The sequence below is a fragment of the Entelurus aequoreus genome, linkage group LG14 (genome assembly GCF_033978785.1).
Source record: "Entelurus aequoreus isolate RoL-2023_Sb linkage group LG14, RoL_Eaeq_v1.1, whole genome shotgun sequence".
In the NCBI taxonomy this organism is placed as follows: Eukaryota; Metazoa; Chordata; class Actinopteri; order Syngnathiformes; family Syngnathidae; genus Entelurus; species Entelurus aequoreus.
In genome coordinates this window covers 40,716,935-40,729,963 of record NC_084744.1, presented here as the reverse complement: position 1 = coordinate 40,729,963, position 13,029 = coordinate 40,716,935, and the positions used below count along the sequence as shown (strand labels likewise).

Genomic DNA, 13,029 nt, shown 5'->3' with positions numbered 1-13,029 from the left:
CAGCTAGCGCATTTTGAGAAGTGGAACAATACTTAGACACTTTCTATTAGGGGTGCAGGTTAAATATGGGACAGATCATTTTTGGGACAGTATAAATAATTATATAGTCCTGCCTATAAATCCCAAATAATGGCTCCAATACATGAAAACAAAATGCTCTAATGAGGCAAGATTACTTGTACTGTACTGTACTGTAGGTAGGTGAGGGTGAGCAAATCAAACGCTCCTTTTCTCCTGCCGGTGCTGTAAACAAGCTGTCGAAAACTTACCCTGAGTATATCTCAGATATATAGGATAGGATAAACTTTCATTTATCCCACAATGGGGAAATTATGTTGTCGCAGTGCGGGATTTTACATACAGTGACAGAAGTAAAACGTAATGAAAAACAAAAAATAGTAATAACTACTACATATTTCGCACTAGTATGTATAGATAAAAGATTAAAGATTAAAGTACCAATGATTGTCACACACACACTAGATGTGGCGAAATTTGTCCTCTGCATTTGTCCCATCCCCTTGGGGAGCAGTGGGCAGCAGCGGCGCCGCGCCCGGGAATCATTTTGGTGATTTAACCCCCAACTCCAACCCTTTGTTGCTGAGTGCCAAGCAGGGAGGTTATGGGTCCCATTTTTATAGTCTTTGGTATGACTCGGCTGGGATTTGAACTCCAACCTACCGATCTCAGGGCGGACACTCTAACCAGATATAATAAAACAAAACACACTAACAACTGATTGCACACCAAGAAAAAAGATCACAGTATTCACATAAGTGCGTTGTAAAGTCTTATAGCTGTGGGTAAAAAGGACCTGCGGTAGCGCTCCTAGCTTTGTCTGATGTTGGAGCTACTCAGGGCCTCCATAGTGCCGTGCATGGGCAACTTAGTCAGCATTCTTCTGTCAGCCACCTCTTCAATGCTGCCTAGTGGGCAGCCTAGGATGGAGTCAGCTCTCCTAATCAGTTTATTAAGTCTATTCCTATCTCTGATATGAATATTAAAGTATGTCCACATCACAGACATGCTGCCTCCGCTCCAGACAATCCTTTGCATATTGCCTGCATCGTCACAACATCCTGTTCTTAGTCTTTTTCGGCTGAATTTTTGATGCATCACTAGTCAGTGGTGCACAAATGATTAGCTATTTATATCCATTCATACCGTAACAACCTGCTGGTAGTAATGTTTTATGTCCATGTGGTTTTGATTTGATGTTCATTATTTGGCAGAGGGGTTAGTGCGTCTGCCTCACAATACGAAGATCCTGAGTAGTCGTGAGTTCAATCCCGGGCTCGGGATCTTTCTGTGTGGAGTTTGTGTGTCCTCCCCGTGACTGCGTGGGTTCCCTCCGGGTACTCCGGCTTCCTCCCACTTCCAAAAACATGCACCTGGGGATAGGTTGATTGGCAACACTAAATTGGCCCTAGTGTGTGAATGTGAGTGTGAATGTTGTGTGTATATCTGTGTTGGCCCTGCGATGAGGTGGCGACTTGTCCAGGGTGTACCCCGCCTTCCGCCCGATTGTAGCTGAGATAGGCTCCAGCGCCCCCCGCGACCCCGAAGGGAATAAGCGGTAGAAAATGGATGGATGGATGGATTTCCATGATAGCGAACACACCGTCCATGTCTGAAAGAAGATTGACGGAGAATGAGGAAGTGTTGTTGTGTGCATGGGGAAGGACTAGGGATGGGTACCGTTCACATACCTGGGAATCAATACCGGTGCCATACAGTACCTGTTTTCGGTACTTTTGTATTCATAAATATAAGGCTGTGAATCTTCATTTGTACAAAAATTGCCTTCTATTACAAGGTCTACCGGTAATGCTTAAAATAACCACAATACGATAAAAATTGTACATATTACATATTGTTATGAATGTTGATGGAGGTTTTTGAATATGTTTTAGGGTGTTTAAGGTAACACAAAGGACTCCTATTAGACCCATCTTAAGAGCCTTTTTTTCCATCTTTGGAATGCACAAAAAAAACCTAAAAACATGTGTTCTTGTCTCTTACAATGATTGTGAATGATTGGCAAAATTTCCCAAAAAGTGCAGTTCCCTTTTGAGGGCCAACCCTGAAATAAGTTAATGTATAGGTCTTGAGCACCTCACGGTTCGATTTGGTAACGATCTGGGGATCTACAATTCGAATATTAAACTAATATCACAATCATTACGATTATCAATGCATCCTTTGTCAATACAATATTTATTTTGAACAAAGTACATTTGTCAGCATCAATTAAATAAAGTATACAAATATCAGACAGAATGAGCCCACACATTTCCCCCAACAAAATGCTACTCTTATTACTCAAAGTGTAATATATAAAGTGCGCCTTTGGAAATAGGACTTTTTTAATAAAAAATAATTCTGTTATGTTCTTACAGATTTCGGTAACAAGTTTAATACAACATAAATTATTCAGGAATCAGAAATAATAAAGACTTTCAACATTATCCTATCAAAATACTGTAGCAATACTGTTGCCCAAACCTTTTGCCTCAAAGGGCCAAAGTGAAAATATGCCAATTGATTAATTCAAGTTGGGGTGTCCAATTGATGACGCACGGGCCATTCGCAAAAGGTGGTTGTTTTCTTAAGGCCCTGGAAAAAAACATAAACAATGGATGAATAGCACTAAAGGCATAATGTAATTAGGAAAACAAAATGTTAATACCAGTGTTGCCGTTAACACACTTTTTTGTCTTTTTACGCATTGAAATCAGAAAGGATGCAGATATCCGGAAGTCTGCAGATTTTTATTTTAAAAAATGTACCACCCGGTTTGCTTGTTTGTTTGTTTTTTCCACCCGGTTTGCTTGGTTTTTTTAATCGATTATCGCTTTCTGCCGGTGTTTTGTTTTGTTTATATTTGGTCAAATGATTACTTATTATTAACTGTTGGTCGACTTCAAAGTAATGCACTTTCCGGTACAATCTCTTAAATTTAGATTCGCTGAAAGTTTTATCAATTACAAATACTGCATTTCCGGTATTAGGACTCCTGCATGTTTTCGTAATGGCGAGCAATAAACCCAAGAAGCGAAGCTTCAATGAAAAGTGGCTTCAGGAGCCACTTTCCAGGAAATAGCTGACTTATGAAGATGGAAAGATGTTTTGCACGCCATGTAAACACATACTTGCCAACCGTCCCGATTTTCCCGGGAGACTTCCGATATTTCAGTGCCCCACCCGAAAATCTCCCTGGGGCAACCATTCTCCTGAATTTCTCCCGATTTCCACCCGGACAACAATATCGGGGGCGTTCCTTAAAGGCACTGCCTTTGGCGTCCTTTACAACCTGTCTTCACGTCCGCTTTTCCTCCATACAAACAGCGTGCCGGCCCAGTCACATGATATATGCGCCTTACACACACACGTGAATGCAAGGCATACTTGATCAACAGCCATACAGGTCACACTGAGGGTGACCGTATAAACAACTTTAATACTGTTACTGTTACAAATATGCGCCACACTGAACCCACACCAAAGAAGAATGACAAACACATTTCGGGAGAACATCCGCACCGTAACACAACATAAACACAACAGAACAAATACCCAGAATCCCTTGCAGCACTAACTCTTCCGGGATGCTACAATATACACCCCCCCGCCCCCCATCTCCCGAATTTGGAGGTCTCAAGGTTGGCAAGTATGTGTAAACGGGCTAAGAAAAAGAACACCTTTACGACCAGGTGCACTGATTTTCAAAGATCCAGCCTCACCAGTCACTAAAAAACATCATGTTACACCTTTCCTGCTTGTCTGCTCCCAGACCGTGGTCAAGGAGCGCGGGGGAGACGTTCTCTCCAGGGCCGATATATTGTCGGGAGTAACACCCTCCACTGGGTCCCTACAGTTCTGCTCTTTGCCAAGCGGACATCCACATCACGTCACTCACCCCACATTCCGCCATTCTTAAAGGGGAACACACAGCTTATGGCCATCACCAAGCCAGAGATTAAATGCTAGAGGCATTGAGTACCACTTTATTAAATGACATTGAAACTAACTTGCCAAATTCTAAGTTTGTTGGCATTATTTGAAGTGAAGTGAAGTGAATTACATTTATATAGCGCTTTTTCTCAAGTGACTCCAAGCGCTTTACATTGTGAAACCCAATATCTAAGTTACATTTAAACCAGTGTGGGTGGCACTGGGAGCAGGTGGGTAAAGTGTCTTGCCCAAGGACACAACGGCAGTGACTAGGATGGCGGAAGCGGGGATCGAACCTGCAACCCTCAAGTTGCTGGCACGGCCGCTCTACCAACCGAGCTATACCGTCCCATTTTTCTTCATTTGCCATGAAAGTTTAGATGTGGCGCTTTTTAAATGACTGATGATCTTCATACAGGTGAGAATAATCAATTCCATTTGTCATATGCATGTATGCCCTGGCACACCATTCTCATCATTTCATGACCGAAACAAAAAACTATTTACACTTTTATACTGAAATAAATACACCTACAACTTATTAAATGAATCAATCAATCAATCAATCAATGTTTATTTATATAGCCCTAAATCACAAGTGTCTCAAAGGGCTGTGAATGAAAATATATTTAAAAAAATACCGGCAGCTGTAAAGTTTAGATCCATGAAGGAAAGAAGAAAGTGAATGAATGTTTATAACTGAATACATTTACATATTCATAAAAATGTGTTCTCTTTTTTTAGTATTATTTTTTTAATGAATTAAGTAACGTTTATGACAACCTTTTTCCAAAACACAATATAGAATATCCGCTATAACAGGATAATGCATACATTTATCATTTGTTTTCAAAACGCTTACAAAAAAGTGGGACCCCAAAAATGTACTGTGGGACCCCATTTTTATGACTTTGTGGGGCCCCTGGGACCCCATTTCGAAAATTCCTAGCGCCAACACTGAATACTAATACTGGACGAAAACACAAAGATATTTCTTCAAATAGATAGACAATTTTCATTTAGCCCTTTTATTAGACAATTTAACGACACATTACATCAGGGGTCCCCAAACTTTTTGACTCCGGGGCCGCATTGGGGTAAAACAGTTTGGCTGGGGGCCGCGCTCTATATATATATATATATATATATATATATATATATATATATATATATATATATATATATATATATATATATATATATATATATATATATATATATATATATATATATATGTGTGTGTGTGTGTGTGTGTGTGTGTGTGTGTGTGTGTGTGTGTGTATATATGTGTATATATTATATGGGTCTATATGTGTGTGTATATATATGTGTATATATATATATGTATTCATACACATATATATATATATATATATATATATATATATATATATATATATATATATATATATATATATATATATATATATATATGTATGTATTCATACATATATAATATTCCTCGCGCGCTAATTGACTTAAAGAGCGCACTTGCTGCATGTCACGTTATCGATGGTAAGATGCATTTTTAGACAATATGATTTGCCTGAGTGGCTAGGAGACGGTAGAAAATGGACTAGTAAAAACAAATTTTAAATAAATAAAATACAAATACTTTTTTTTTTTTTTTTTTGACTTGGGACTTCCCGCGGGCCGGATTTTGGGCGCTGGGGGGCCGTATGCGGGCCGTAGTTTGGGGACCCCTGCATTACATGATGACGTCACATTCACTCCCCAAATCTCAGCGTATATAAGGTAATGACAATCAGTAGCATGTATATGGCATATCCAATATTAATTAGCATTGAGAGAGCGTTTTTTGAAAAGTTGAGCCTTACTTTTGAACATTTTCTATCAGGTATACTTGCTTTGTTGGCATGGAAATATGCAACATTACCTAGAGGCAGTCCGCTATGTATACACGTCTTTGCCTGCCAAGTGCTTGAGCCAATGTCAAGTCTGCAACCGGACGTGACATCATATGCAACAAAGGTATCGAAAATGGTTTGATTTTATGTGAATCAATACTATGTGGTACTGATGGAATTCAATTGGTACCTATAAAAGTATTGAAAGAGTTTGTTAGATTAATGTCCAATGTTGGAGTAATATCATATTTCATTCATAGAGCTCTAAATTCTTATGGAACCCTGGCAAGACTCAACCCTCTCCGAGCCAGCAAAAATCTACATTCCCTCGAGGCACCTGGACTAGTGACTGATTATCAGCGGTAGAATACTAATGCTGTCTACTCAATGCTCTTCAGTAAGCAACTTGGCAAATGATGATAGGGTTTTGATTGTAGACAAATACCCTAGTGTCTTATGTAGTAACTGTAACCGTGCTAAAATATTTTAGCGAGCACTTTGGGACAAAAAGAACTTATATTGGCCATTTATTAGCAAACCTGTTAAGCCTGCTTGTGTTTGCGCAAAGATGACTAATTCCATTGTGGAGTCCTCAGGCTCCAACTTTCTTTCCTGTCAGTCATATGATTTTAAATGTTTGTGTTAATCCACAACATTGTACATTAACGTGACATTGTGTGTTTTTGTGTACTTTAATGTATGCTGTATTTCCCAATCACTCTGCAATGTGTAGTATGTACCAGACTGCCACGCCTTGAGCTTGAGTTTTTACAGCATACACTTGATTAGTTGTCTCTGACAGGCCAGCTTATATTACCAGTTCCTCGATCCCATGGTCAGCCTGCCTATTTCTCTGGAGTGCTTTCTTTGCCGCTGCTGACTCATTTCCCACATTGGTATTCTAATGTGGGGAGGGAAATGGGGAAAATATGGGATTGGTTACAATTTTAGAGTAAGGTTATGTCTGAATATCTGCCCAGCACATAGAGTAAGGAAAAGTCACGGCAGTTGCAGTAGGCCACACATACTGCAGGGGGTGGAATTTTGGAGGTTATTTAGAGCAGTGGTCCCCAACCTTTTTGTAACTGCGGTCCGGTCAACACTTGAAAATTTGTCCCACGGACTGGGGGGGGGGGGATTTTTTAAAATGTATTTTTATTTTTTTTGTCATTAAAAAAATACAGTCGTGTGCTTACGGACTGTATCCCTGCAGACTGTATTGATCTATATTGATGTATAATGTATAGGGGTGTAACGGTACATGCATTTGTATCGAACCGTTTCGGTACAGGGGTTCCGGTTCGGTTCGAAGGTGTACCGAACGAGTTTCCACACTAAGGCTGCAGCTAACGATTATTTTTCTATCGATTAATCTATAGATTATTTTTTTTCGATTAATCGGTTAATCTATAGATTATTTATTTCGATTAATATATAGATCATTTTTCCTTTTACCGATTATTTTTTTATTCAAAATGAAGATGAAAAAATAAATGTAGGCCAGTTTTTTCAAAAGGCATGGCTTTTATTTACAAAAAAAAGAAGTATGGCCACTCAGTCAACATTGACAACAACATGACTAAATATTCTGTAACAATGTAAACATTTAAAACTTTTAACCTTTAACAAAATTAAAAGTAGCTTATTTGCTTTTTAATGTGCAAATATAAAAGTCAACATCCAGTGCAAATCTTAATATTCTGCAATAGTATAAGCATTTCAAAAGTAAAAGTATTGCTTATTTTGCTTTAAAATGTGCAAAAATAAAGATAAACATCCAATACAAAAAAGTGTAAAGTGAAATATTCTGTAACAACAGTGTAAACATTCCAACAAAAGTGAAAGTATTGCTTATTTGCTAAAATGTGCAAAAATAAAGATAAACATCCAATACAAAAAAGTGCCAATCTAAATATTCTGGAGCACTGTAAACATTAAGTATTGCTTTTGAAATGTGCAAAATAAACATCCAGTCCAACACAGTACACAATAACCAATTCTACTCATTCCAGTGAGTGACTAACAGTTGTAATGAAGAAAGGTTAGCATGTCTACATGCTCTGCTTCTTTTCTTGTTTACAATATTCCCAGCAGCTGAAAATAGGCGCTCAGAAGGGGTCGATGTGGCTGGAACTGAGAGGTAATTAGCCTTCACCTCAAGCCAGGACTGCGAGTGAGCTGAGCTGCAGTTGAAGTTTCTAGAAGGTCAACGGGCTCATAGTGATGTTACTAGTAGTTGACTGGGAGGTGTTTATTATCATTTGGGGAGAGTCCGCTGCCTGATGCTCACCTGCTAAACACCTATCTGCTCGATGCTGAAGCGCTGACTACATGCGCTCTGAATACGCACTGCTGATTGGCTGATAATGCTTCGTGTGTACCAATCAGATGGTTGTGTGGGTGGGACAATGCTGCGTGCTGAGACAGAGGCAGAATGAGCAAAGCAGCTTGTTAACACTTTAGCAGCTAAAGTTAGCTTTAGCTTAGAAACTCGTTCGATACACCCCCGTACCGAACCGAAAGCCCCGTACCGAAACGGTTCAATACAAAACACGTACCGTTACACCCCTAGCAGATACAAATGACACATTCATGTTTTTGTGTAATGATGACAACGTATACTCGCGCGGACGATTGACTAGTTGATGGTTGATGGTTTTATTTTCAAACGTTCGTTCATAGCCGTTGTGCTGCTATGATAGGCCATTTATGCTCGACACAGTGTGCATACAACAACATTATTTGGCCGTGTATTGAAATACTCCCACACTTTTGACGACTTTTGGCGTGATTTTTCCCCCTCGCTCGCACCGCTCGCATCGTCTGCTGTGATCGTCTGCTTTGTGCTTCGCCATGACGGTAGCGTGACGTAAATATGCGACGCGTCGACGCACAAAAACGGCGTCGACGTATTTACGTAACCGATGACGTCGACTATGTCGACGCGTCGTTTCAGCCTTATTCCACACGGACATATTAAGTAGTGTAGCGCACGTTGTGTAAACAACGCACACTGAGGCTAAACACACGGCATGCTAGCAACGACCGGGCTAGGACAACATGTAAAAGCCAGAGCTGGAAGACCCTCCTGCCTCGTTAAGATCTCCCGTTTGGGAACACTTCGGCTGTGCGGTGCGATACAACAATGGAGGACGGAGGTTTGCCGACATTGTTCAGCAGCGGTAAGGCATGCTTCTGCCAACACGTCAAACATGCTAACCCATTTGAAGCGGCACCACCCCCAAGTGAACATCGCTTCAACAAAAATAAAAACGAGCAAACAGCTCCCACCTCTTGCTGCCAAGTTAGCCAGGCTGGGGGGGGGGGAGAAAAGTACATCTGAGGCTGAGTTGACTTGAAACTGTTTAATGTTGCACTTTGTATATGTTGAGGAAAAGTTTTGTCATTTTATTTAATCTGAGCAACAATTTGAAGCAGTTTAATGTTGATTAACGTGGACCCCGACATAAACAAGTTGAAAAACGTATTGGGGTGTTACCATTAGTGGTCAATTGTACGGAATATGTACTGTACTGTGCAATCTACTAATAAGAGTCTCAATCAATCAAAAAAAACACTTTATATGTAAATGGTAAATGGGTTGTACTTGTATAGCGCTTTTCTACCTTTTTTTTTAAGGAACTAAAAGCGCTTTGACACTATTTCCACATTCACCCATTCACACACACACATTCACACACTGATGTAGATATGTAGAAAAGTTTTGTTAAGAAACCATTCTGAGCCTTATCTTATTTAGTTTTTATTTTATATATGTGGACCACATTAACCCTGGCAATGGACCCTGTGTGTATATGTATGTTATGCCATTGTTTACAAATTTGGTAAATAAATAACCAAAAAATTTATATTTTGTTGTTTTCTTACTGTACCGAAAATGAACCGAACCGAGACCTCTAAACCGAGGTATGTACCGAACCGAAATTTTTGTTTACCGTTACACCCCTAATAATGTAGGAACCAGAAATATTAATAACAGAAAGAAACAACCCTTTTGTGCGAATGAGTGTAAATGGGGGAGGGAGGTTTTTTGGGTTGGTGCACTAATTGTAAGTGTATCTTGTGTTTTTTATGTTGATTTAATAATTAAAAAAAATTGTTATTCTTGTGTGGCCCGGTACCAATCGATCCACGGTCCGTGGTGGTTGGGGACCACTGATTTAGAGTACCTGAACGATTATAAAAACATAAATAGACAAAAAACGATTAATGGTCCACGCAACGTGCATGCAAATTCCAGAGCTTGTGACGGTGATTTCGATGAGGAGCGAATGAGTAAAAAAAAAAGGAGCCTGTCTACTAGAACGTGAGCTTCGGCTATCAAATTAATTATTTCCAAACCTCCTCAAACATGATTAAGTTTTGTTTTGTTTTTTGAGCTCTGCCTTCTTTTTTGCCAACCTGTTCTGTGTCGTCTTTTTTTCTTGAAAAGAAGGTAGTGGTTGATTAGGTTACAGCAAAAGCAGCACATTGTTGAAATAAAAGGCCTCGGTGTCCATAGCAACAGGGTAATTAGGCATAAGAGTCAGAGGTAAATAGAGGCAGTGGTCTGGCTGATTAGCTGCTATGCAGTTAAGGTTTTGGTACTCCTATATGTGTTTAGTTCTTAACTACCCAAGTTTCTGAATATAACTAAAAAACATTTTGTGCAGTTTGTTGTTTTGAACTCTAGTGACGCAAGTGATCATTTTACAACATTTTGTACTCTGTACTTTCTTTGTCTAATAACATTTTGACACTTTTTGACCTACCTGTATAAAGTAGTTTTATGGTCTATATATGCAGTTCGGAATTTAGGCAAACAGTGTTTTGACTCCATAGTAGGGCTGCAACTAACGATTATTTTGTTAGTCGATTAGTCAACGATTATCTTAACTATTAGTCGGATAATAAAGCGTACACTGTCATGATCCGTTACCCGGATCATGGCATGATTTATGTTGGTAATGTTTCTGTTTTAGTCTGTTTCCTGGGTGCACCCTATTTCCCTGTTTTCTGTTGGTTTCCATGGGCACTGATTCTCCTCACCTGTCTTAGTTTAGCAATTAGTGTTCCCACCAGGTGTTTTGGTTAATCACTCCCCTTTATAGTTTCCTGTTACCCAGCAATAGTTGCTGGGTCAATGTTTGCGATAGGCAACATTTACATTCCCCTGGTTTTCTCCTCGCTCTTGAGATTATTCTGCCCTCCAGCATTCCCCGTTTTTCACCCTTGGTGACATTTTGGTTTTTGTTTAGCTCCACGCTTGCTAGCGTCCTCTGTTTTGTATTTTTGATCCTGCCTTAAAATAATTAAAATATACCTTAATCTTACCTGTATGCCGCTCCTGCTTGTTTTCTGCCTTGGAAGGAACACGACAATCGCAGCCATGCGTCGAAGACGTAACAGTACACATATTTAATGGCTCTAATTTTTCCATTGACTTCTAAATGCAGTTATTTTAGGCATGTGCTTACGAACAACAAAAACGACTAATTCATTCGTAAATATTTATTTTTACCGTAATTGTGCTGTTCATTCAGCTGTTACAAAAAATAAAATTAATATTAAAAAATAAAGGCAAATTGCTAAAAAAAAACTAAAAAAAAAACTATTAACCTTGTTTTTGTATTAAAAAAAAACAATAAAAATAGCATCAATGAAAACATACAACAAAACACAAAATCTAACTTCCTCAAAAAGAAAATAAGCCTTTTGTGATGATGTTTAAAAAGCTGCACACTGGTATATTGACTTGAATAACTATTGGCAGTTTTAGCACCCTAATAGATTCAAGGTGTAGAATTGTATCTTTGATTAATTCTTAAAATGTTGGCTATTTAATATATTGTATGTTTAATCTTATAATAACTCCGCAATGGTGTGTGTCTGTGTGTGTTTGTGCGCATGTGCACTGTTTTTTTAGGGCATTGCAAAGTGACGCTGCTTTAAAAAGTACTTGTAGACAAAGTTTAGCTGTCTGACTTTGGCTAAAATGATAGTTAAAGTAATTTTTCACACAACTTCGTCTCATGCTTGTTAGCCAGCTAGCAAGGCATAAGCTACTCTTACTGAGGTTGAGACCGCGTCCTCCCTCCAGATGTCCGACATCATGCCGCTACTTTGAAAGCTGGCGTATCACAGATGTACTGCCATAAGAACAAGGTATGCAAAGCAAAATGAGCAAGGTATTCATGTGTTTAACTAGGGCGCCAACGATTAGTCGACATAGTTGACAAATATCGACAATAAAATTTGTCGCTGACAATTATATTTGTCGACAGTAGTCGTGACAATGACACGTGTTTTTTCGGGCAGAAGTGGGTCACTAGCAAAAACAACGCCAGTGATAACCTGTAAAGTTTGAGGATATTATTTTTAAACACATGAAAATCTTGCTCATTTTGCAAAGCAGGCCTTGTTTTCATGGCAGTAACATCTGTGATACGGCAGCATTTAAAGCGGAGACATGATGTCGCACATTTGGAGGGAGAATGCGGTCTTAACCTCGGTAAGAGTTTTAGCTTCTACCTTGCAAGCTAACTAACAAAAGTGAGACAAAGTTGTGTGAAAAATAACTAGAATTTTAGCCAAAGTCAGCCAGCTAAACATTGTCTACATCAATTCAAGTACGATTTAAAGCAGCATCAATTTGCACTTTTACAAATGCGCGCGTGTGCACACACTAAACACACAAAGAGAGACTGGCAGGCACCAATGTGGCGGTATCATAAAATTAAACATACAATCTATTAAAAAGCCAACATTTTAAAGGCCTACTGAAATGAATTTTTTTAATTTAAACGGGGATAGCAGATCCATTCTATGTGTCATACTTGATCATTTCGCGATATTGCCATATTTTTGCTGAAAGGATTTAGTAGAGAACATCGACGATAAAGTTCGCAACTTTTGGTCGCTGATAAAAAAAAGCCTTGCCTATACCGGAAGTAGCGTGACGTCACAGGTTGAAAGGCTCCTCACATTTCCCCATTATTTACACCAGCAGCGAGAGCGATTCGGACCGAGAAAGCGACGATTACCCCATTAATTTGAGCCAGGATGAAAGATTTGTGTATGAGGAACGTGAGAGTGAAGGACTAGAGTGCAGTGCAGGACGCATCTTTTTTCGCTCTGACCGTAATTTAGGTACAAGCTGGCTCATTGGATTCCACACTCTCTCCTTTTTCTATTGTGGATCACAGAT

General features: G+C 39.2%; 1 protein-coding gene and 1 long non-coding RNA gene across 3 annotated transcripts in view; one reads left to right on the top strand and one right to left on the bottom strand.

Annotated features, from left to right (window-relative positions):
- The window catches only part of ppp1r9ala (protein phosphatase 1 regulatory subunit 9A-like A), a 62,412-nt gene that overhangs the window by 22,173 nt on the left and 27,210 nt on the right, over nucleotides 1–13,029 (top strand).
- The window catches only part of LOC133664897 (uncharacterized), a 52,540-nt gene that overhangs the window by 17,931 nt on the left and 21,580 nt on the right, over nucleotides 1–13,029 (bottom strand). The window contains exon 1 of one of the 2 annotated variants that reach the window (XR_009828654.1): nucleotides 6,563–6,678. The exons of the other annotated variant lie outside the window; for it this stretch is intronic. This is a non-coding gene — a long non-coding RNA (uncharacterized LOC133664897). Of the gene's footprint in view, nucleotides 1–6,562; nucleotides 6,679–13,029 lie in introns of those variants that run through there. 2 annotated transcript variants of the gene reach the window in all.